The following is a 25,904-nucleotide window of genomic DNA, read 5'->3' as shown; positions in this document are numbered from 1 at the left end:
CAGTATAATAAAAAGAACACACCATTAAAATCACAAATACTAAATCTTCCAGTTATTTAAAATTGGCTTACTAAATTCACATTAGGAAATATTCCCAGTTATACTTATTGACAATTTCATTGTAACTGCTGAAGATGAAATTCATCAAAAAAAGTCATGAAAACACATTTGAACCCTGTGAATAATCTAACTTTACATAACTGGAAATAACTAGTTTTTACTGAAAACTTACTCTTTAATCTATCATAACTTGTTAGCTTCTTTTGAATCAAGTATTTGAATAAAACTTTTAAAATATGCCTACTATGACATAGTCAAAATAAGGTGCTCAGTTTGAAAAGCCTTCTCAAGTAAGTGATTCAATCTGTGGCCAGTTTTGTGAATGGGGTAATCTTCAGGGAGAAAAGAAATGTTCGTCGACCAGTGTTAACTATTGAAGAAACTCTACTGCCAAACTTGTTCATAAAAAGTCACCAATTTTTACATTGAATTAACCAATTCTTCATATTGGGCTGATAAAATTAAAGCAACCATAGTCACATTAATTAATGTATCATGTGAAATAATTAAAGTTGCCAAAGGCGATAAGAACATTTTTAATATCATTACTAATTTAAACATCTTTTTTTTTCCTCAAGGACCTGCACATGTTTCAATTTCAAACCGAAATTTTACAATTCAATTAGTGATAGATCAGCATTGAATTAAGTATATTGATACATATCAGATCAACTTAATTAAAGTAGAAAGGAAAGGAATATAAAATCTGAAATCTCAAAATTGAAACTTTAGCTACATGATGAGGCGGGAGCAGTTTTTTGTTGCCCACTGACTTACCAATGAAGAATTCAGGTCATTTTCTTCAAGTAATGTCTGCAATACTTCTAGTTTTAAATGATGATTAGTTTGTTTCTTTTTAAATCTTTTTATTGAATTAGTACACCAAAGGTAAAACATATAGAAACTAATACACTGTTGCGATATAAATTTACAAGAGATAGTAATACATAAAAAAATACAAACAGTGCAGTTTAGTTATAAAATAATGAGGTAATATAGTAGTATACTAAATTTTCCATATATATCAATAAATAGAAGAAAAAACCCCAAAAAAACCCACCGTGCAACTAACCTAAAAAGCAAAGCAAAGTAATAGGCTAACTAGGTACCAAGTAGACTTAAACAACTTAAACAATCACGTCCTCAAACCCGACCGCCATTAATAACAGTTAAAAAGCAAGAAAGGAATGTAAATATGGTCAAAGAGAAAAAAAAAGTTAGATTAAATGAAAATGTTGAATAAAAGATCTCCAGGTCTGTTCAAATTTAACTGAAGTATCGTAAAGATTACTTCTGGATTTTTTCCAAATTTAAATATAGTATCATTTGAGAAAACCAAAAAAAAACATAGTTGGGGCATTAATCTCCTTCCAATATTGTAAAATACATCTTTTCGCCATTAAAGTAAGAAATGCAATCATTCTACGGGCTGAAGGGGAAAGATTACTGGAGGTTTTAGGTAATCCAAAGATAGCAGTAATAGGACGGGGAGAAATATCTGTATTCAATACCTTTGAGATAATATTAAAAATGTCTTTCCAAAAAGTTTCCAGAGTAGGACAGGACCAAAACATGTGAGTTAAGGAAGCTATCTCCCCATGACATCTTTCACAAAGAGGGTTAATATGAGAGTAAAAATGAGCTAATTTATCTTTAGACATATGTGCTCTATGAACAACTTTAAATTGAATTAGGGAATGTTTGGAACAGATAGAGGAAGTATCGACTAGTTGTAAAATATGCGCCCAGTCATCTGCCAAAATAGTAAAGCCCAATTCCTTTTCCCAGTCGGACCTAACCTTATCGAATGGAGCTATCCTAAGTTTCATGATAGTATTATAAATAATAGCCGTTACAGCTTTCTGACACGGGTTAAGGTTAATTATAATATCTAAAATATTTGTAGGGGGTAACACCGGAAAGGAAGAAAGTATGGTACTTAGGAAATTCCTAACTTGCAGATATCTAAAAAAATGCATTCTTAGTAAGTTATATTTGTTAGATAACTGTTCAAAAGACATAAGAGAGCCATCTGAAAATAAATCCAAAAACCGTGATATACCATTGGTCTTCCAAATTTGAAAGGTATGGTCCGTAGAGGAAGGGGGAAAGAATATATTGCCTAAAATAGGAATTGCTAGCCCAAATTGATTAAGATCGAAAAATTTTCGGAATTGAAACCAGATGCGTAAGGTATATTTAACTATCGGGTTACAAACCCGTTTATGGCGTTTCAAATCGAAAGGAAGAGAGGAACCTAAAATGGAGCCAAGTGTGTAACCTTGAGCAGGTTATAATTCCAATACTACCCATTTAGGAATGGATAGTGTGTCTTGGTCAAGTAACCAAAATTTCATGTGTCAAATATTAATTGCCCAATAATGAAATCTAAAATTAGGTAATGCCAAGCCTCCATCTCTCTTAGCTCTCTGTAGATGTATTCTACCCAGTCTCAGGTTTGTATTTTGCCAAGCAAATGAAGAAATTTTAGAAAAAAGGATTTTGGGACAAAAATTGGTAATGCCTGAAATATATATAAAAATTTTGGCAGAATAAACATCTTAACAGCATTAATACGACCAATCAAAGTTAAACACAGTGGAGACAATTTAAAGGAAAGTCATATAATGTGGTCAATTAAGGGTAGGAAATTAGTCTTAAATAAATCCTTATGTTTACAGGTAATTTTAATCCCAAGCTATGAAAAACGATTATGAACCAATTTAAATGGCAAGTTCTGATATAAGGGAACTTGCTTATTAATCGGGTAAAGTTCACTCTTATTGAGATTTAACTTATAACCTGAAAAAAGACTAAATTGTGCTAATAAATCTAAAGCTGCAGGAATAGATTTTTGAGGATTAGAAATATATAAAAGTAAGTCATCAGCATAAAGTGATACTTTATGAGACTTTAAACCACGAGTTATACCAACAATGTTAGGAGATTCTCGAATAGCAATTGCAAGAGGTTCTAATGCTATATCAAATAATAAATGACTAAGAGGACAACCTTGTTTGGTACCTCGAAAAAGAGGGAAAAAGGGTGAATTTCAAGTGTTAGTACGAACTGAGGCCATAGGAGAATGATATAACAATTTGATCCAGGATATAAATTTCGGGCTGAAGTTAAACATTTCAAGCACCTTAAATAAGTAAGGCCATTTGTCCCTATCAAAGGCTTTTTCAGCGTCAAGGGAAATGACGCATTCAGGATCATTTTGTGACGGGGTATAGACAATGTTTAAAACTGTACGAATATTATAAAAAGAATAACGATTCTTAATAAAACCCGTTTGGTCTTCCGAGATAATATAAGGAAGTGCTTTTTCTAGTCTGTTTGCTAATAATTTAGTAAAAATTTTAGAGTCAACATTTAACAAGGATGTTGATCTATAAGATACAAATTGAGCAGGGTCTTTATCCTTCTTTAATATTAAAGAGATCGATGCTCTATAAAAGGACTCGGGTAGTTTACCAAGTTTTAATGAGGCCTCCAGAAACCTGAATAGCCAAAGGATTAATGAGGATGCAAAAAATTTTAAAAATTCTGCGGTAAACCCATCAGGACCAGAAGCTTTCCCCGAGTTCATAGAAAAAATAACATTCTTAATCTCATCAGTGGTAAAGGGAGTGTCTAACATAGAACATATATCGTGTGAAATCTTAGGAAAATCTAGGTTATCTAAAAAGTCACACATATGTTTAGAATCTCGTGGAGACGCTGATTGATATAAAGAGGAATAAAAGTCAAAAAAGGATTGATTAATCGCAGCTTGATCAAATGTCAGCTGATCTTTTTGATTATAAATCTGATTAATTTGAAATTTAGTAGAGTTAGTCTTTAACTGATTAGCCAACAGTTTACCAACTTTGTCACTATGTATATAAAATTCGCTTCTTGTTTTCATTCTTTGATTTGCAATAGAGGACGAAAGTAATAAACTGTGTTCCATTTGAAGTTCAGTTCTTTGTTTATACAACTTCTCAGAGGGAGCTGTAGCATATTTCTTATCAATTTCCTTAGTTTAGTCCACAAGAACCAGCTCCTCCTCCTTCAACCTTTTCCTCAAAGCAGCAGAGTACGAAATGATCTGACCACGAGTATAAGCTTTAAAAGTATCCCAAAGGGTGTTCATGGATATATCCTCTGTACAGGTAATTGTAAAAAAGAGGTCAATCTGTTCATTCATAAAGTTAACAAAATCCAAGTCCTGAAGCAACAGTGAATTAAAACGCCATTGCCTATTATTTTGTGTATTGGCCAGTATTTTAATAGAAAGCTTAAGTGGAGCATGGTCCGAAATAGTTATGGAGTCATACTCACATTTAACCACTGAAGAAATAAGACGAGAGTCAATTAAAAAAAAAATCAATTCTTGAATAGGAGTGATGAACATGTGAAAAAAAAGAGAAGTCTTTTTCCTGGGGATGCAAAAATCGCCAAATGTCCGTTGACCCAGAATCTGAGAGAAATTAATTAATCAAGGTTGCGGATTTATTGGGTAGAGTCCATATAGGAGCCGAACTGTCCAATAATGGGGATAAACAAGTATTAAGATCTCCGCCCCAGATTAGTGAAGACTCATTCAAATTCGGGAACAAATTAAATAATGATTTATAAAATTCCAGACAGTCCAAGTTTGGAGCATAGATGTTAACCAAAACTACCTTTTTATTAAAGAGTAAACCACTAACCAGTAAAAATCTACCATTTGGATCAGAAATAATATCGTGTTGCACAAAAGTGATTGAGGGATCTATAAAAATAGAAACTCCTCTAATTTTGGCATTGGAATTCGAATGATAGTGTTAATCCTTCCAGAACCTAAAATAATGTAACCTGTCCCCCCTCCGCACATGGGTCTCTTGTAAAAATAGAATATGTGCTTTAAGTCTCCGGAATACTTTAAAGATTTTTTTTCCTTTTAATTGGATGATTAAGACTGTTAGTATTCCAAGAGGCAAAGTTAATAGTAGACTCCATAATCCCTGAAGTCAACCCTCAAATAAAGGAGGATTGCCAATAGGTTCGACCCACGAACCCGGAAAGGGAACAGAGTAAACATGAGAAATCGAGAAAGAGGATGTGACGAATACTTCAATAATAGAAATAGCCCAAGAAGAAAAAAAAACTAAAAAGTGAAGCCCCGCCACCCCCACCCGTAACCTCAAAGCTGAATCTAAGATAGACTAGCCAGACAGAAGCAAGCACTAGATGTACCCCCATGACGTCTGATAGACACTCACTAAAAAAAATGTATATATGGAAAGATCAGCTAATGATGATTAGTTTGAATGAGTTCAATTGAATATTGATGTGCATGGTTCATTTATCAATTATCTTTTGTCACTTATATTGGAAGTGCAGGCCTATGCCATGGAATTTGCACTTATCAAGTGATTATTGGACAAATAAAGATGTTCAGAAACTCAGGAAGTAGCTGTGAACAGAGAACCAGAGATGATGGTCTCACTATTTTCCCTAATCAGAAAACCTTTGGGTACGTCACTGTATTTTCCAATTGTAAGCAAGGCGATGTGTTGTTTAATATATGACAGTACTTGCATATTAAATGGAATAACGCTTTCCCTCTATTCCCATGCTATTAGTCTCAAAGATAATGAACTGGAACCTGATATTCAAACACTGTGCTGCAACCAAGGATGGGGAAAGTTACCTGGACACTGTGATTCAGGAGGAAATCATACCCGTTACATTAACTACTTCGAATTTGTTCTGTGGCCAGGGATAATTGTAGCTCAACAGTTCCAATTAATGTCAGAGAAACATATGCAATATACAGCCTGAAATTCTTTTTCTTTGCAGACATCCACAAAAACAGAAGCATGACCCAACTAGTGAGTGACAGTTAAAATGCTAGAACACCAAAGACCTCTACTCCCCACTTTCACACACAAGAAGCTGTAAAGCGATGACCATTCCCCACTCTACCCACTTCCACAAAAAAGCATCAGCGCCCTCCACCCACCAAGCATGCAATAGCAAGGCCCCCAATAAAGACTATGATCTGCAGTACAACAAAAACTAATGGTTCAGCCGACAATTTGTCATTCCACAGGCTCTCTCACTCCTAAAAAAGGGAAAAAAAGGTGCCCCCTTCACAGCGAGAGGGGAGAAATAACAAAACAGCTCACTGATTTACGGCGTTAAAAGTCTATCATGCCGCTTTTTTTCTGAGTTCTGTGACTTGAGAATTGGCACCAATCTCTCACTCACCAACAACAGAGAAAGCAGGGATCGGCTCTGACAGCAGATCCATTGTTCCTGATTATCCGTTATCTCCGACAATGCTTCAGTCAGTGGCACAGGCTTAGAACCATCCTGTCTACAGGGCTGCAAGACTTCAGAACCCTGAAGGTGCACTTGTCTTCTAGGCTGCGTCATTAGGAAATCGAAAAATGGTTGGCTCCAGGAGCAGGTCCCACTAATGCAAGCAACCGAATTCTGAGTGTAACACCAGGTCAGCAGCTTCAACAGAACTTCATCCACCCTGAAATGGAAAAGGAGAGACATCAGAGGTAGAAATTAAACTCTTTTCATTGATGAACAGGAGGTAGATACAATTTAGCGCCATCATGACTCCGCCTTCGGTTAAGAGAATGTGATTGCGAGTAATGCAGGTAGGAGGATCCTACGAGGTAGTGATGGAGGAGTCTTTGTGCTTGAGCTTGCCCAACAGGTCTGAGATTGTTTCTCCCTGTGAGGATGAGAGTGGGGGCTATAGGAAAGATAAGCAACCTAACTGTGGAACCATGGTTCAGACAGCCATTTAAAAGGGGCGAGAGAAGAGAAACGTACTTATAGTTTGGAGACATTATATTAGGCGATTAAACACAATTTTCTATTGCAAGGATCATGAGCCTCGAAGGTTGTATTGTCTGCCTGGTGCCTGGGTTTCAGACATTTCAGACCAGAGCTAAATGCATGACTCAAAGTTTGGCTTAAGAGTCGTGGCACTGAATTCATAGGACATTGCCACTAGTATTGGGGAAGGAGGCAGCTTTTCCAATGGGATGGGCTCCACCTGAACCATGCTGGGACTAGGGTCCTAGTAAACTGCATATCCAGGGCAGTGGAAAGGGCTTCAAACAAAATAATAAGGGAGTGGGTCGAACAGCTTGTGTCAAAGGAGAGTGCAGTAGAGGCTATTGAAATCTCCAAAATAAAAGTTAAGATATAATATTCAGAAAGGGATAATAATTTAATATCAAGTAACATGGAGAAAAATGGTAGTGAATACATGACTCAAAATGTAAAATTTGAATGCATGCAGTGTACAAAATAAGATAGATAACCTTACAGCACAGGTAGAATTTGGCAGATTTGATGTTGTGGGCATCACTGAGTTATGGTTGAAAAAAGATGACAATTCAGAAGTCAACATTCAAGGATACACGTCGTATTGGAAGGTCAGACAAGTAGGCAAAGTGGGTGGGTGGCATTGTTCATAAAAAAAGAAATCGAAAGATTGAAGAGAAGTGACTTAGGATCAGATGATGTAGAATCCTTGTGGGCAGAGTTAAAACTCCAAGAGTGAAAAGAACTTGATGGAGGTTATAGCCCTCTAAACAGTAGCCAGGATGTGGAGTACAAATATGCAATGGGAGATAGAAAAGGCATATAAAACAGTGATATGATATGATGATCATGGGGGATTTCAATATGTGTAGATTAGGAAAATTAGGTTGGTGCTGGATCCGAAGGGAAGGAATTTGTGGAATGCCTATAAGATAGCATTTTAAAGCAGATTGTGCAAAGCCCACGAAGCAATTTTGGCTTGGGTGTTGTGTAATCAATAGATTTGATTAGCGAGCTGAAGGTAAAGTCAGTGATCATAGTGTGATCAAATTCATCCTGTAGTTTCAGAAGGAGAAGCTGAAATTGGATGTATACACAGTGGAGTAAAGAGAACAACAGGGGCATGAGAGAACAGCTGGCCAATGTTGATTGGAAGGGGACACTAAAAGGAATCAGATTCATAATCAGGTTAATATCATTGGCATATCTTGTGAAATTTGTTAATTTTGTGGCAGCAGTACAATGCAATACATAATTATAGAGAAAAAGCTGTGAATTTCTGTATTTATATATATATATACACATATTCATAAACATATATGAAATGTATATATTAAATAGTTAAATTAAACAAATAGTGCAAAAAAATTAGCGAGGTAGTGTTCATGGGTTCAAAGTCTATTCAGAAATTGGATGACAAAGGCAACCATTGCTGACAAGGGAAGTCAAAGACAGCATTAAAGCAAAAGAAAGGACATACTATACATCAAAAATTAGCGGCAAACTAGAGGATTGGCGAGGGTTTAAAAAGCAACGGAAGGCAACTAAAAAAAAGCAATAAGGAGAGATAAGATGTGCTAGCTAATAAGATAAAAGAGGAAGCTGAAAGATTTTTTCAGATATATAAAAAGTAAAACAGAGGCTAGAGTGGACATTGGACTGCTGGAAAATGATTTTGGAGTCGCAGTAATGGGGAGCAAAGAAATGGTAGGTGAACGGAATACGTATTCTCCCTCAGTCTTCACTATGGAAAAAAACAGCAGCATACCAGAAATTTGAAAATGTTGGGAGCAGAAGTGAATATAGTCACTATTACTAAGGAAATGTTGATAAGGAAGCTGAAAGAATGGAAAGTAGATTTGTCACCTGGATCAAATGGGCTGCACCCCAGGGTTCTTAAAGAGACAGCTGAAGAGATTGTGGAATCATTAGTAGTGATCATTCAAGAATCTCTAGATTCTGGAATAATCTGGAGGACTAGAAAATCTTAAGTGTTATTCCACTCTTTAAGAAGGAGGGGGGCAAAAGGCAAATGAAAATCATTGGCCTTACTTCAAAGGTTGGGAAGAGGTTAGAGGACATTATTAAGGTTTCAACATACTTGCAGGCAGATGATAAAGTAGGTCAAAGTCAGCATTGTTTACTGAAGGGGAACTCTTGACTGTCAAATCTGCTTGAATTTCTTTGAGGAAATAGTAAGTAGGATAGACAGGGGAGAGTCAGTGGATGTTGCTTACCTGGATTGTCAAGGTGCTGCACATGAAGCTGCAAAACAAGATAAGAACCCATGGTATTACAGGAAAAATACAAGTATGAATAGAAGACTGACTGACTGGTGGAAAGCAAACAGTAGAAATAAATGGGGCCAAGTCTTGCCTCACGAATCTGATGGATTTTTTTTTAAGAAATAGCAAGCAGGATAGACAAAAGAGAATCAGTTGATGTTGTGGATTTGGATTTTCAGAAGGCCTTTGACAATGTGCCACACATGAGGCTGTTTAACAAGGTAAGAGCCAATGGTATTACCGGAACGATTCTAGCATGGATAAAGCAGTTGCCGATTGGCAGGAGGCAAAGAGTGGGAATAAAGGAAGTCTTTTCTGGTTGGCTGCCAGTGACTAGTGGTGTTCCACAGGGTCTATGTTGAGACAGCTTCTTTTTACAGCTTCTTATTATATGTCAATAACTTGGATGACAGAATAGATAGCTTTGTGACCAAGTTTGCGGATGACAGGAAGATATGGGGAGGGACAGGTAGTTTTGAGGAAGTGGAGAGGCAGCAGAATGACTTAGACAGATTAGGAGAATGGGCAAAGAAGAGGCAGATGGAATACTGTGTTAGGAAGGTATGGTTATGCACTTTGGTAGAAGAAATAAAAGAGCAGACTATTTTCTAAATGGAGAAAAAAAAATCAAAAATCTCAAGTGCAAAATGACGGGAGTCCTTCTGTAGAATTCCATAAAGGTTAACTTGCAGGTTGAGTCAGTGGTGAGGAAGGCAAGGATGATATTATCATTCATTTCAAGAGGACTAGCATATAAAAGCAAGGTTGTAATGTTGAGGATTTATAATGCACTGGTAAGGCCTCACTTGGAGTATTGTGAGCAGTTTTGGGCCCCTTATCTTAGAAAGGACGTGCTAACACTGGAAAGGGTTCAAAGGAGGTTCCCGAAAATGATTCCTAGATTGAATGGCTTGTCATATGAAGAGCGTTTGATGGCTCTGAGTCTGTAGTCACTGGAATTCAAAAGAATGAGGGATGACCTCATTGAAACCTATCGGATGTAGAAAGGTCTTAAGAGTGGATGCAGAGAGGATGTTTCCTTGCCGGGAGTGTCTAGGACCAGAAGGCACAGCCTCAGAAAAGAATGGAAGTGAGGAGGAATTTCTTTAGTTCGGGAGTGGTTAATCTGTGGAATTTGTTGCCACAGCCGGCTGTAAATGTCAAGTCTCTATGTATATTTAAAGCAGAGGTTGATAGATTTTTGATTGTTCAGGACATGTAGGGATACGGAGAGGAGACTGGAGCTGAGAGGGAAAATGGATCAGCCATGATGAAATGATGGAGCAGATTCGATGGGCCAAGTGGTCTAATTCTGCTCCTATAATTTTTGACTGTTGGTGACTAGAGGTGTTCTGTAGTGCCTATGTAGGGACAACTTCTTTTTATGTTGCATGTTAATGATCTGGGTAACAGATTGATTGTTCAAGATTGTTTGTTTAAGATTCTTTGATTTCATTTTCAGTACACGTGTGTAAAGGATCTAATGCAGGATAACCAAAAAAATCACAATAAATAAAAACAAGAGAAAATCTGCAGATGCTGGAAATCTGAGCAACACACACAAAATGCTACAGGAACTCAGCAGGCCAGGCAGCACCTATGGAAAGAAGTGCAGTCGACATTTCGGGCTGAAACCCTTCAGCAGCCCGGTAGATAAAGTACGCAATAAAAATATAAATACATAACAAAATTTATATACATAGATTGTGTGTCCATAAAGTGACGTTAGGCACAGCAGTGTCTGTACATTATGTGTCTCTGACAGGAAATGATAAAGTAGTGGTGATGGGGGTGTGTGAAAGGGTAGGTTAGTGGCGGGAAAGTAACTGTTTTTGAGTCTTGTGGTCCTGGTGCGGATGCTACAGAGCCTCCTCCCTGATGGGAGTAGGACAAACAGTCTATGAGCAGGGTGGGTGGGATCCTTCATGACGTTACTGGCCCTTTTACATCATGTTTCCGTATATATGTCCTTGATAGCAGGTAGGTTGGTGGCCCGAATGCGTTGGGTAGTTTTAACAATCCATTGTAGAGCCTTCATGTCTGCCACAGTGCAGTTCCTCTACCATGCAGTGATGTAGTATGTTAGGATGGTACTACATATCCGTGGATGGAAGGACATGAGTATAGAAGTGCAATGTCCAGCTTTCTTCAGCATCTCCTGAAAGGAGATGTGTTGATGAGATTTCCTGCTTGTGTAGAATGTGCTCTGGGACATTGAGAGGTTGTCCAAAATGTTCACTCCCAGGAGTTTGAAACTGTTCACATTTTCCATTGCTTTTCTGCCAATGTAAAGACGGGTGTGAGTGATATCAGTTCTCCTGAAGTTGATAACAACCTCCTTTGTTTTGTTGACAGTGAGGAAAAGGTTATTTGTTTGGCCATCTCATCATTGCTAGTGATGAGCCCACCACTGTTATGTCATCTGTGAACTTGACAATGTGATTACTCAGGTATTTGGCCATGCAGTCTTGTGTGAGCAGAGTGTACAGCAGTGGGCTCAGCACACAGTCCTGAGAGGAACCCGTGTTGAGGATGATGGGGAGGGAGAAGTGTTTGTGCATCCTGACTATTTGAGATCAGTTCATTATGAAGTCCAACAAGTAGTTGTGCAGTGGTGTATTTAGACCAAAGAGTAGGAGTTTATTCACCAAGGTCTGTGTGAATGTCAAAATGAGTCTGGAAACATCAATATGACATAAGTGTTCTTGTTTTCTGGATGTGTCAGGGCCATGTGCATACAGATACTATGGCATATGCCATAAAGAAATTCTTTCAATAAGCATATTGATGAGTGTTCATTGTGGCAGGAATGGAGTTTTGGTAAGTGCCAAACCAGCCATTCAAAGCACCATTCAGTGCCATTGGGCAGTGGCCATTTAGTTCTGATGACTTTGTGACCAAGTTTGCAGTTGATGAAAAGATAGGTGGAGGGGCAGGTAGTTTTAAGGAAGCAGAGAGTCAGCAGAAGGATTTGGATAGATTAGAAGAATGGATAAAGAAGTGGCAGATGGAATATAGTGTAGGCAAGTATATGGTCATTCACATTGGTAGAAAGAATAAAGGCAAAGACTACTTTCTAAGTGAGGAGCAAATTCAGAAATCAGAGGTGCATAGGGACTTGAGAGTCCCAGTGCAAGTTTCCCTCAAGGTTAACTTGCAGATTGCATCAGTAGTAATGAAGGCAAATGCAATTTTATCATTAATTTCATGAGGAATATAAAAGCAAGGATATAATGCCGATACTTTATAAAGCATAGATCAGACCACATTTGGAAAATTGTAAGCCATTTTGGATCCCACATCTAAGAAAGGATATCTTTCATTGAAGAGGGTCCAGCGAAAGTTCATGAGAATGATCCTGGGAATGAAAAGGTTAATACAAGAAGAGTGTTTGATAGCTCTCAGCCTGTACTCACTAGAGTTTAGAAGAATGAAAGAGAATCTCATTGATATGCTGAGGTAGAATGGATGTGGAGAGGATGTTTCCAATAGTGACAGAGTCTACAATTAGAGGGCACAGCCACAGAGTAGAATACAAGGGGTGATTGATAAGTTCATGGCAAAAGGTAGAAGGAGTCAATTTTAGAAAACCTAGCACATTTATTTTTCAACAGAGTCCCCTCCTACATTTACACTTAGTCCAGCAGTCATGGAGCATATGGATCTTGGACCTCCAGAAAGTGCCCACAGCAGGGGTGATTGATAAGTTTGTGGCCTAAGGTAGAAGGAGATGAGTTATACAGCTCTCGTTACATGCACATGCAGTTCAACTCTGAATGATTATGCAGAAAGTTTGAAGTTAACAGCTCATCAGGGGTGATTGATAAGTTTGTGGCCTAAGGTAGAAGGAGATGAGTTATTAACTTCAAACTTACTGCATAATCACACAAAGAATTAGCTTTGAAAGGCCAATAGCCTTTGCCCCAAGAACGCCAACTTCAGCTGAACACAACTATGCACAGATTGACAGAGACGCCCTAGGCCTCATGTGGGGAGTTAAGAAATTCAGTCACTACCTGTATGGCCAAAAGTTTACTCTGTTGACTCTCGTGTCAATCTTCAATCCAAGAAAAGGTGTTCCAGTGACGACAGCACAAAGGCTGCAGCGATGGTCCCTTTTCTTAGGAGGTCACAGGTATGACATTGACCACAGGGGGACCAAGCAACACAGCAACGCAGATGGTTTGCCACGTACACCACTGCCCAATTCCAAGATAACTACGCAAATGGATTCGGCAGAGGTTTTTCACACAACAATAGTTGAACAATTACCGGTAACAAACAGCCTTATTGAAAGGGAAACACGCAATGAACCTACATTGTCAAAAGTGTATGACATCACGGTAAAGGATGGCCAGCGCAGGGTAACTCACTGTTTCCAGCCTTCTCATCGAGGAAGGAGCAGTTGTTAGTGTGTCTTGGAACTCTAATGTGTGGCTCATGAGTTGTGATTCCTTCCAAGCTACGCACCAGAGTGCTGGAGGAACTGCACGAGGGGCACCTGGGTACCGTGAAGATGAAAAGTCTTGCCCGTGCCTATGTGTAGTGGTCAGAAATTGATAAACAGATTGAGGACTTGACCAAGAACTACTCTGGATGTCAAAAGATTCAGAACACACAACCACAAGCCCCTCTCCATCCATGGGAGTGGCCCTCATCGCCATGGCAATGAGTGCACATTGACTTTGCTGGACCATTCATGGACTCTATCTTTTTAATCGCCGTTGATGCAAATTCCAAATGGCCAGAGGTCATCAAAATGAAAACAACCACATCGGAAAAGACCATTACAGTTCTGAGGACCATGTTCATCAGGAATGGCATACCAGAACAAATCTGCACAGACAATGGATGACAATTTGTCTCTGAAGAATTCCAAAGTTTTGTGAAGAACAATGGAATCAAGCACTTTACATCTGCCCTTTACCATCCATCCACAAATGACTTGGCAGAAAGATTTGTGCAGACATTAAAGAAAGCCATCAAGGCAATGGACAGTGAAAATCGACCACTGCAGCACAAGATAGACAGCTTCCTCCTTGCCTATTGTAATGCAGTACACGCAACCACTAATCAGACCCCAGCGATGATGTTTCTGAACAGGAACCTGAGGTCCTGCATGGATCTTATTAAACCAGATGTACAGCGTGATATGGAAAACAGACAGTTCAAACACTTGAATGCTAAGCCAACACGGATCTTCAGTGTGGGACAGTCAGTTCTTGCACGGGATTATCAGACTGAAACGTAGCAACCGGGTATAATTTCCACCATAGATGGGCCACTAATGTATAGAGTACAGGTGAGAGAGAATGTATGGAGACGTCATGTGGATCAAATCCTGGATGCTCAGGTGAAAAACACAAAAGCACCTTTCCTGGCCTCCCATGACATAGAAGCAAACACTCCTGATGTGCCCACATCAGTCTCATCCACAGATAAGCCTGCCATCATTGCTGAGGACTCATCTGATGTACCTGTGGAGACTAATTCCCCAAAGCAAACGTTTCAGGGCAGACGTTACCCGGAGAGGCAGAGAAGACCCCCCTCCCAGAGACTGAAGTTATAATTATTATTACGTTACTTTGTTATAATTTGATATTGTTAAGTTGCTAAGTAAACAATTGGTAGGCATTTATATGTAAAGGGTACACATATTTGTTTAGCGTAGTGCCCCAGACAAAAAACAGTTGATATACTATTAAAATAAATGGGGAGGAGTGTACCACATAGCCTACTGTATATTATGGGACTATCTTATGTTGTAGTAACACATCGTTGCATGCGCTATTAGGTGCGTATTGAGCATGCGGTATTAGGCGTGTATTGATCTGTACGTGTGTGTTCAGTTTGGTTTCAGTCAGTAAAGAAACCTGTTCACTTAGCTCCCGTCTCGAGTGGTTTTATTTATAGCTTTGTTGTGTAACCCGGCCACATACACAACATGGAGCATTTGACCAAATGTGACATCCTGGACTTAATCATCTTTAGTTGCTAAATCAGTCACCTTCCTACCACCAGGCATCATAAGTGGGGATGTTTTCTGATGATCACACAACCTTACAAATTCTGTTTGTATCTCACCAAATGGAGCAACCAATATTTGTGTACAGCAGTCTTTAGCAACTTCCAGCTGAAAAAATAGTGATTAACAATTAATACCACATAGGTTTCAGGCAATGATTATCTCCAACAAGAGAGGAGCTAACCACTTCATCTTGACTTTCAATACTAATCAACATTCTGGAGCCAATATTAACCAGTACCATAACTTGGAACATTCATATAATTATAGTGCTCTGGAGAGAATAACTTACCTCTTGACATTCTGAACCTTTCCACCTTCTACAAGAAACATAAAGAGAATGAGGAATATTGTTCTCTTCATCCCTGAGTTAGATGGCTGAGTTTGTCATCGAAATGGTTATAATCAAAACCTGTACCCGGCTTATTCATCATATACGCTGGGAAAGCACTAAATCCTTTTTCCACTCTTCACTTGTCTGTATGGTTTGAGCTCCAAAAACAAGTTTGACATAATCTACCAGTATAAACATCCACTCTCAGCTCCTTCATTGGGCTGAGGTATTTGCCCTTTATAAATGCATTTGATTTTCCAGACAACTCCAACAATGCATTCAGTATTCTCTACGACCAAGAAGGCCAAGACCAGATGCTGCACAGGTGCATCACCAGCAGTAGGTTAGAACTTATCCACTGTTCCATAAAGTTTTCCTACTCTTTCGATCCGGCAAAAAAAGTTACACTCTGAAAGCTATCTAGATTCAACTTTGCCTGTTCTAACGGAAGTTTATCAATATGAATGGGGCCTGAATTTGGAAATATAGTGCCAATTTCATCATTGCTGAAAGATTTAAATTTTTGAACTTCTGAACCAGTAGGATTATTGAAATACCTTCACTAGCAGCACTACAATGGTTCAACGAGGCAGCTCTCTACTATCTTCTTAATGGTGATAAAATATGGGCAGTGAATGCCTGCCTTACCAATTGTGCCCTCACTTGGTGAATGATTTGTTTTTAACTCCACAAAAGAGTTATCAGAAAATGAAGAACAGCAAACACAGCCTGAAGGTGAATTTCAATGTTAAGTGAATAGACTAAGCACTTCTCTTCATTTGTACATACTGTACTTACGTTCTTACTCAGTTTCAAAACACAGCTCATTAAAAAGTCTATAAAAAATTTAACCTGAGGCAACAGCATGTGCACATTCTTGTGTGGTAATTGATGAACAACAAAGCAGTTATGGCGCTAGCCCTTTCTATTTTTAACAGGAATTACATGGCATTCATTAATCTTCTTACACAAACACCATTAAACATTAAGGATGCAGAGGTGACTGGCAGAAAACCTGTCCAAAATAATAAAATGTTCAGACATGAATGAAACCCAATAAAATTTGCTGCAGATGGTTTAAAGGTTTTAAATAAGTTTGGAACCTTAAACATTGATTTTAAACTTAGCTGAAACTGGTTCAGTGAGCAGTTAAAATTGCTTTTGAAACCCATCCACTGATGTCAACAATGTTCTTACTAGTACCTAATTTAATATGATCTTCCCATCAGACAAGAAGGAATCACTCTCACACCTACTCTGGATTCTTGTTTGACTATTCAAATTAGACATCAGTAATATGATATGGATCTGACTGCTAATTAAAACTTGAGTATTGGTTGTGAAAATTCTAGGGAAAAAGACCAGAGCCAAGCAAGATACATGACTTAAAAATACTTTATCTTGAATATTTCTTCTTCTGACACCATGAGGAAAAAAATGGATCTCCAGTTTCTACTTTTGTTAATAATAGCCTCTCCTGAAATCTTCAATCTGATGTACTCGGGTGCCAGGTACCATCTTGTGGATCCTGGTGGCAGCTGATTTCTATCAATTATTGTCCTAGGCAGTTGGCACTGCCTGCCAGAGATAGAAGAGAAAATGGTCAAGCATAATAGACCGATAGTTAAAATCTTTCTCGGTATATGTTTGCCAAGAGATGATATTTTGACTATCTATATCCTATTTGCACGAAACTTAGGACTATAGGTCATCATGGTTTCCCTTTGTTTGTGCGTTTCTTTCACTATTTGTGTAAAATTAAAATATAGACATTATCCCATTGTTATAACATCTCAAAAAGAAACTACATGGTGATTTAGATTCAAGAACAAATAATTATTGTTACATAGCAAAACATTTGATGTTTTGATTATGTTACAGTTTAATAATTAGCTCCCATTTATCTATTTTAGTCCCACATCCAGACCTAAATCTCTTGCTCTGTTAAAATAGGTGTCCAACTTAATTTTTTGCTAAGATAGTAGGAATAATATTGTTCAATCACTCATTCCAACTAAAAAATATTCATTATATATTCTATATTTTCAAATAATTTATGGAGTACACTACTAAAAATACTTTAAACAATTTCTTTTTACCTGAAAATCTGAATGAGTTAATGATGTTTGGCTTTTTATATTAAATTACAGTTTTAGTGCCCTGCTGCGGAGATCCAAACTAGTAGTAATTAGTCTCAATAGTGCTTAAACACTCTTAATTATTGCTGTTTCCTTCACGACTTACATGTGCTCTCTTGGAAGCATAAAAGTATATAGCTTAGACACATGCCATTCAGTCATGTTTTCTGAATGAATTTAAATATTATGGTATGTAGGTATGTAATTTTTTTTAAATTCAAACTGTCTTACTTCACAATTGTTTAGAATGAATTACGTGGCTTTCTGTTCCTTCCGTCTGCTTAGTCTCAAGGGTTTTATAATTGATCTAACTTCAGATCATTAACAACTTTATGTTATTAACTCTACTTTCCAACATCCAGATTATTTATGCTTTGAATCAACCAAGCATAGATTTAACACAACTGTTTTCCATAACAGACAATTCCATGGATATAATAGTTATATACACCAGGAGTGCAATGACAATACTCTGTTTCTATGGAAAAATCCTTTCATGTCTACTCAGAAGTACTGATGAGAATCAAAATCTTGACACAAAGAAAGGACCCAATGCAGACTTCTCTACATTAGTGAGACACGTCATCAATTAGGGGACCACTTCGTTGAGCATCTCCGCTCCATCTTCCAAAAGCCGAACTTCCTGCTGGCCAGAAGTTTTAATTTGGATTCCCATTCCAGTTCTGACGTGTTGGTCCGTGGCCTCCTCTTGTGCCAAGCTGAGGCTATAGGGTAATGTAACTCCCAACCACTGACATTGAGTTGAGGTTTCACTTTAAGAGGCTGGTCTGACATGATGACAATGTTACATGAGGATTGTTAGCTCATTTTTGTGTATAGGTTTTGGAGCTCAATAAAATGTGTTATGGTCTTCATTAAGCATAAAATACCTCACTTCATTTTATTTGTGACCCTGATGCTCTAGGATGATTCCAGAGTTTTTGAACATGTGGGCCAATACAGTCACTTTGAAACTGCCGGAGTTTGGGAGCAAAATCCTGTTGCCTGGTTTGTACAAGCTGAGGCCCATTTCGGGCCGCGAGAAATTGCCGCTGATGACACCAAATTCTACTATTTGGTAGCATTGCTCAGTAATTCCACAGTGGTGAGAGTTCCGGCTGGTGGAATACCCACCTGAACACGATAAATACCGAAAGCTGGCAACTCAGCTTTTACAGACTTCTGGACTATCTGAGTTTAAGCGCATCAAACAGTTGCTCTCCATACCCAGTATCCACAATGCTAGAGCTTCAGAGCTAATGGACCACATGCATCCTTGTTTTATTTTTAAAGAGCTCTTCATGTGCAAATGCCTGAACAAGTTTGAAGAGCCCTTGCTCATGCACTGGTGAAGTACTACAGGGAGCTTGCTAAAATGGCCGATAGTCTACACTCAGCTCATTATTTTTCCCTTCTTTCGCTACCTCAATAAGCAGAGTCAGCAAGGCTCCCAACATAAGGACGCCCATGGCTGTGAAACAGACAATGTTGGATCTATGTTTTTCCCATGCCCACTTTGATACTAATGCTAGGAAGTGCCAACTGCCTCGCAGCTTCAACAATGCCAGCGCATCAGGATATCAGAGGTCTGTGAACACTATGGGTTCCGGTTGCCAGGGCTGTCTACTGTTCATTACGGACACCCTTTCAGAGTAATGCTTTTTGTGTGACACAGGTGCTGATGTGTGTGTCTTGCCAGCATCACCTATTAATAGGAAGGCAAAGAAGACAAAACCTCACTGGAGGCCGTCAATGGCAGCAGGATCCAGACTTACGGGACACAACGGGTGACGCTCTGCTTCAGTGGGTGACGTTACACATGGGACTTCATTCTGGCTAAAGTGGCTAGACCTCTGCTTAGTGTGAATTTCCTGCACGCCCAAGGACTGTTGGTTGATCTTAAGAACTGCTGGCTTGTGGATGTCAAGGAGTTTGGGTCGTTACCTTGCTCCCCCAGTAAGTTCCCCACAATGACTCTGTCAAGCACATATGCCACCGCATACGAGTTCACTCGACCGCTGGGCAAATTTACAAAAGCTCAGTAAGCCCATATTTTCCACTACAGTCACAAGACATGGGGTTGACCACCATATATTCACAACTGGTCTATCATTCCATGCCTGTGTGTGTAGACTGGACCCAGAAGTGCTGGCAACCATGAAGATTGAGTAGGAAGACCTGGCATTGTATGCCGGTCGAACAGCTCCTAGTTCGATGGTAGTTGCTGTCCTATGTGGTGGTTACCAAAGTCTTAATGAAGTCTCCATCCCCATCATTACTAAGTCCCATACATTCAAAACCTTTCAGCATGTTTAGCCAGAAAGTTAATTTTTTTCCGAAGTTGATCTAGTTAGAGGCTACCACCAGATGCCTATGTGCTCAGAGAACATTCCCAAAACAGCTGTGAGAACCCTGTTTGGCCTTTTTGAGTGCCTGGGCTGAAAAATGCAGCACAGACTTTTCAATGGCTGATGGACTCTGTATTAATAGACTTAGATTTATTTTTGTTTACCGGAATGACATACTTGTTGCCGGTGTATTCTAATCTAAACATGTATCTCATCTCCACACACTTTTCAAGTGCTTGAGCAAACAAGGGTTGATTATTAACACTGCTAAATGCCCGTTTGTGTGGTTAACCATCGACTTTCTCGGTCATCACATCTCCACAGAAGGTGCGAAACCCCTCCCATCAAATGTAGCCGTATTATTCCCACCACCCTGCACTACCAAGAAAATTAGAGGAGTTTTTAGGTATGGTGAATTTCTATCACCACTTCATTCCATGAGCTGCTGAACTTTTGCTTCCCCTATATAGGGTGCATAAACAACAATTAACCAATTTAGGTGCTCTTATAACCTTAGGGCTCAATGCTCCCTGGCTCCTTGCATTGCAATCACACCCGTACTTACCAACAGAAAATGGCTGATCAAGTTACAACCTATGGGTCTGATCTGCAGCAAACTTAACAGAAAGTTAACAAAGAAATGTGGGTTATCAGATCTCCATTAGGATATCAAGGCTTTGGCTAAAGATTTGGTCAGACTCTACTTCCCCTTGTCTACTTTTCTCTGCAGTGTCTCTCTCTGTAATTCACCAGCTCTGTGTAAGATCTCTGCCCCCTTCAAAAGCCCATATCACACAGTAGTTTAAGGTCACTTGACCAATGAGATGGAGTGGGCCACTCCATTGTCTGGGGATACCCAACCACATAGAGAAATCAGCTGCTCTATCCACTCTGCTTTCCATTTCCTCAATTTTCACTGACAACTGTCAAAGGTTTCAAAGATACATTTAATGTCAGGGAAATATATACAGTATACATCCTGAAATGCTTTTTCTTCACAACCATCCACGAAAACAGATGAGCGTCCCAAAGAATGAATGACAGTTAAAAGTTAGAACCCCAAAGTCCCCCTCCCAGCTCCCCTCCCTCCTGTCTGTAAGTGGCAGCAAGCACAATCCTCCTTCCCCCTACCAGCAAAAACAGCAGCCGCCACCAAGCACTCAAGCGTGAGCAAAGCAACAGCAAAGACACAGACTTGTAGTTACCCCAAAGACTACATTGTTCACCCAGCATTTGAAGTACCACAGGCTCTTACTCGCTCCAAAAAGGGAGAAAGAGATGTCTCCGTTTCACAGTGAGTGGGGAGGCATAACAAGCAACTCGTTGGTTTACGATGTTAAAAGTCCGTTACATCGCTTTTTTTGAGCTCTGTGTCCAAAGATCTTGAGTCTCTGGGCACACAGCTGTAGATCTTCCGTAGATCTAACTATTATGCCATTCTACAACAAAAAGAGTGTTTCCAGTAAGATCTGACTTGCAAGGCTGCTGTGAGCCCCGCAGAAGGATAATGCTTTGAATGGCGCAGGTTAAGTTTTTGTCTGCACCTCAAAGTGAAAACCACATGACAATTTTCTCCACTGGGTTTTTCATCAATTTTTGGGTGAAGTTGAAGAGGAACCAAATAAAAGTAGTATGGTTAGAAGTGCGAATGATGGTTGGAGGGGCTCACCAGAAGGTGTGTGTGGGCTGATAAGCAAATGCGGTAGGTGGGAAACAAAAAGAAACAGGGAGATGGGAGGCTTGCGGAGTTGGTTTGCAAAGAAGTATGTGTGCATGAGGGCTTAGGTAGATCAGTAGGAGGGAGAAAAGGACTAAGAGGAGTGGGTTTTCTGAAGTGGTAGAGTTCATTGTTCAAACCATTGGGTTGTAAACTACCCAGGATGAATATGAGATGCTGTCTGTCTCACCTACCCCAACTCCTTCATGCTCCATTAGATATATAAGATTACATTGACACATATACATAAGACCCTTGTGTCTTATTTGCAGTTCAGACCAGTGGTTAAAGTTATTAAAGGAAGATGAAACTTTTCAAACTCCTACAGAAAGAATATCACGGTACCTTCAGTTGTCAAGATGACAATTGCTTTTGTTTATAAGTGGCAGAGTACATGGAGGAAAGCATTGGAGATCATTGTCACTTTTCCTTCCTTTCAGCCCACAATTAATCCAAGAAGATAGCTAATGCATATTATTTCCCTTCGCTGGAATTATATTTCCTATGGAAAGCATCCAGCCGCAAAAAAAAGAGATCAACAATTCCATTGTGCAGCAGGATTCCCTAAAGCACATGACATAATCAACTTTACTCTTGGCCATTCATATCCCTGCCCCAGAGGGACCATTATTCATGAACTGAGAAGGAATCATTCTCTCGATATATAATCTTCAGATACCAGGCACCGACTCATGGATACGAATAAAATTACTCTTGCAGCATCCAGCATTTATTCATTGTGCAAATGTCAGCATTGGCATCATTTGATATACCCTGCATCACTGGCTCAGGACTCCAGTGGAGTATCTGAAAATAATGTGATGCAAAACATAAATACTGTATTAACTGTTAAAGCACTATTAAAATGGATCTTTGGTATCACAAAGAGTAATCTATTTTATTTATAGGAAGAGGTACAGTCGACGTTTTGGGCCGAGACCCTTCGTAGTCTTGACGAAGAGTCTCGGCCCGAAACATTGACTGTATCTTTTCCTATAGGTGCTGCCTGGCCTGCTGCATTCACCAGCTTTTTTTGTGTGCGTTGATTGAGTTTCCAGCATGTGCGGGTTTCCTCGTGTTTCTATTTTTATTTAATTATTTTATTAACAATTCTTCAAGAAGCATATCGTTTCTGAAACAAAATGGGAATCCTGCGGATTCCAGAGCACAACTGCACAACTTTTCTGTTGAACATGCTTTGCATTTCCCTGATAATGGGCACCAGAAGCTAACAGACTGATTGGTTAGTGGCTGCTGCAGATCACTAAGGAAATAATAATTACATGATGGATTAGGTCCAAGGGAAGCAAGAGCCACAAAAATCTTCCATCATTTTCCTGTGATTGCTGTCCCTACTCAAAAACATTTTACCTGTGATGATGAGCTCATGAGATAATGAATTAGAAATTCAGACATTCTCTTAAATCCAATCCCCGAACAGTGCTGCTGACTATAAGTAGAACAGGCTTAAAACATAGGCTTACTCCCCCTCCCCACACCCCCAACCAAATGGTCTGGTAAAAGAAAGACTCAGACACGAGGAAATCTGCAGATGCTGGAAATTCAAGCAACACACACAAGAAATGTTGGTGGAACACAGCAGGCCAGGAGGCATCTATAGGAAGAGGTACAGTCGACGTTTCGGGCCGGGACCCTTCATCAGGACTAACAGAAAGAAGAGATAGTAAGAAATTTGAAAGTAGGAGGGGGAGGGGTGTATCTAAGAGCTGGAAAGTTGATTGGCAAAAGGGATACCAGACTGGAGAAGGGAGAGGATCATGGGACAGGAAGCCTGGGGAGACAGAGAAGGGGGGAGGGGAGCCTAGAGGGTGGAGAGCAGGCAAGGAGTTAAAGTGAGAGGGACAGAGGGAGAAAAAAGAGAGAGAGAAAAAAAGGGGGAAAAAATAAAAAATATATTAAATAAATAAATAAGGGATGGGTTGTAAAGGGGAAGAGGGGCATTAACGGAAGTTAGAGAAGTCAATATTCATGCCATCAGGTTGGAGGCTACCCAGACGGAATATGACAAACATAGATTATGAAGACACGTAGTCCCCTTTTATATTGTCATTTAGTAATGCATGCATTAAGAAATGATACATTATTTCCTCTGGTGTGATATCACAAAAAACAGGACAAACCAAGACTGAAAAAACTGACAAAACCACATAATTACACATATAGTTACAACAGTGCACAATACCATAACTTAATGAAGAAAGTCCATGAGCACAGTAAAGTTCAAAGTTTCTCAAATGACCCACATCTCACGCAGACAGGAGAGGGAAGAAAAACTCTCCCTGCCATGCCGACCACAATCCAACTCTGAGTCGTCGAAAAATTCGAGCTCTGATCAGCTCTCCGACACCGAGTACTGAGCACCATCTCTGTCCGAGCGATTCGACCTCTTTCTCGTTTGCCAAAAGCAGACAAGGCCGGGGATTTTGAGGCCTGCCCTCCGAAAGATTCCCGACCACACAGTAACGACAGCAGCGGATGGGCGTTTCAGAAGTTTCTCCAGATGTTCCTCTGTGATTTCACGTCCATTCTCCATCAAATCAGAATTGCCCACGGCCCCTATTTAACAGATACGACATCATTTTTCACCGGAGAGCTGTGCACACGCGGCGCGCTGCCTCCTTCTCCTCCCGAATATAAGGTGTTGTTCCTCCAACCTGAGTGTGGCTTCATCTTTACAGTAGAGGAGGCCGTGGATAGACATATCAGAATGGGAATGGGACGTGGAATTAAAATGTGTGGCCACTGGGAGATCTTGCTTTCTCTGGCGGACAGAGTATAGGTATTCAGTGAGATAGTCTCCCAGCCTGCGTCGGGTCTTGCTAATATATAGGAGGCTGCACAGGGAGCACCGGACTCAGTATATCACCCCAGCCGACTCACAGGTGAAGTGTTGCCTCACCCGGAAGGGCTATCTGGGGCCCTGAATGGCGGTAAAGGAGCAAGTGTAAGGATATGTGTAGCACTTGTTCCGCTTACAATGATAAGTGCTGGGAGGGAGATCGGTGGAAAGGGATGGGGGGTACGAATGGACAAGGGAGTCGCGTAGGGAGCGATCCCTGTGGAAAGTAGAAATGGGGGGGAGGGAAAGATGTGCTTGGTGATGGGATCCCGTTGGAGGTGGCGGAAGTTACAGACTCGGAGGCTTGTGGGGTGGTAGGTAAGGACAAGGGGAACCCTATTTCTAGTGGGGTGACGGGAGGATGGAATGAGAGCAGATGTACGTGAAATGGGAGAGATGTGTTGATTCCTCTTCCCACCCTATCCTCTCACAGCTACCTGGACCATTCCTCTTCCCACCCTGTCTCTTGCAAAAATGCCATCCCCTTCTCACAATTCCTCCACCTCTGCTGCATCCTCTCTCAGGATGAGGCTTTTCATTCCAGGACGAAGGAGATGTCTTCCTTTTTTAAAGAAAGAGGCTTCCCTTCCTCCATCATCAACTCTGCTCTCAAACACATCTCTCCCATTTCACGCACATCTGCTCTCACCCCATCCTCCTGCCACCCCACTAGGAATAGGGTTCCCCTGGTCCTTACCTACCACCCCACCAGCCTCCAGGTCCAACATATAATTCTGCATAGAACATAGAATAGCACAGCACAGTACAGGCCCTACGGACCACAATCTGCTGGAGAGGCAAGAAAGATGACAGACGTATTGATTCGAAATGGAGAAGTGACAGCCTAGCAACTGTGTTGGCTCTGCACACACTTGATAGATAAGAAAGCAGCTAAGCATTCAGTAAACAACAAATGAGCTTGCTTTTCTCATATGCCAGGAATGTACCTTTGTCATACTGAAATACATCTACAAATATTCAGAATACATCTGGAATGGACATTTGTCAGTTTGTAAGGTTCCCTTATGACTACTTTTCAGTTAAGTAATACTCCTATAGAATAGTACAGCACAGTACAGTCCCTTCAGCCCACAATGTTGTGCTGACCCTTAAACCCTGCCTGGAGAAGGGGCACTGACTATCCACTCTATCTATTCCTCTTAATATCTTGTATACTTCTATTGTGTCTCCTGTCATTCTCCTTCTCCCCAAAGAGTAAAGCCCTAGCTCCCTTAATCTCTGATAATAATCCATACTCTCAAAACCAGGCAGCATCTTGGTAAATCTTCTCTGTACCCTTTGCAATGCTTCCACA

Source organism: Mobula hypostoma, chromosome 3 (assembly GCF_963921235.1).
Source record: "Mobula hypostoma chromosome 3, sMobHyp1.1, whole genome shotgun sequence".
Taxonomy (NCBI): Eukaryota; Metazoa; Chordata; class Chondrichthyes; order Myliobatiformes; family Myliobatidae; genus Mobula; species Mobula hypostoma.
Note: the sequence above shows the minus strand (reverse complement) of the source record.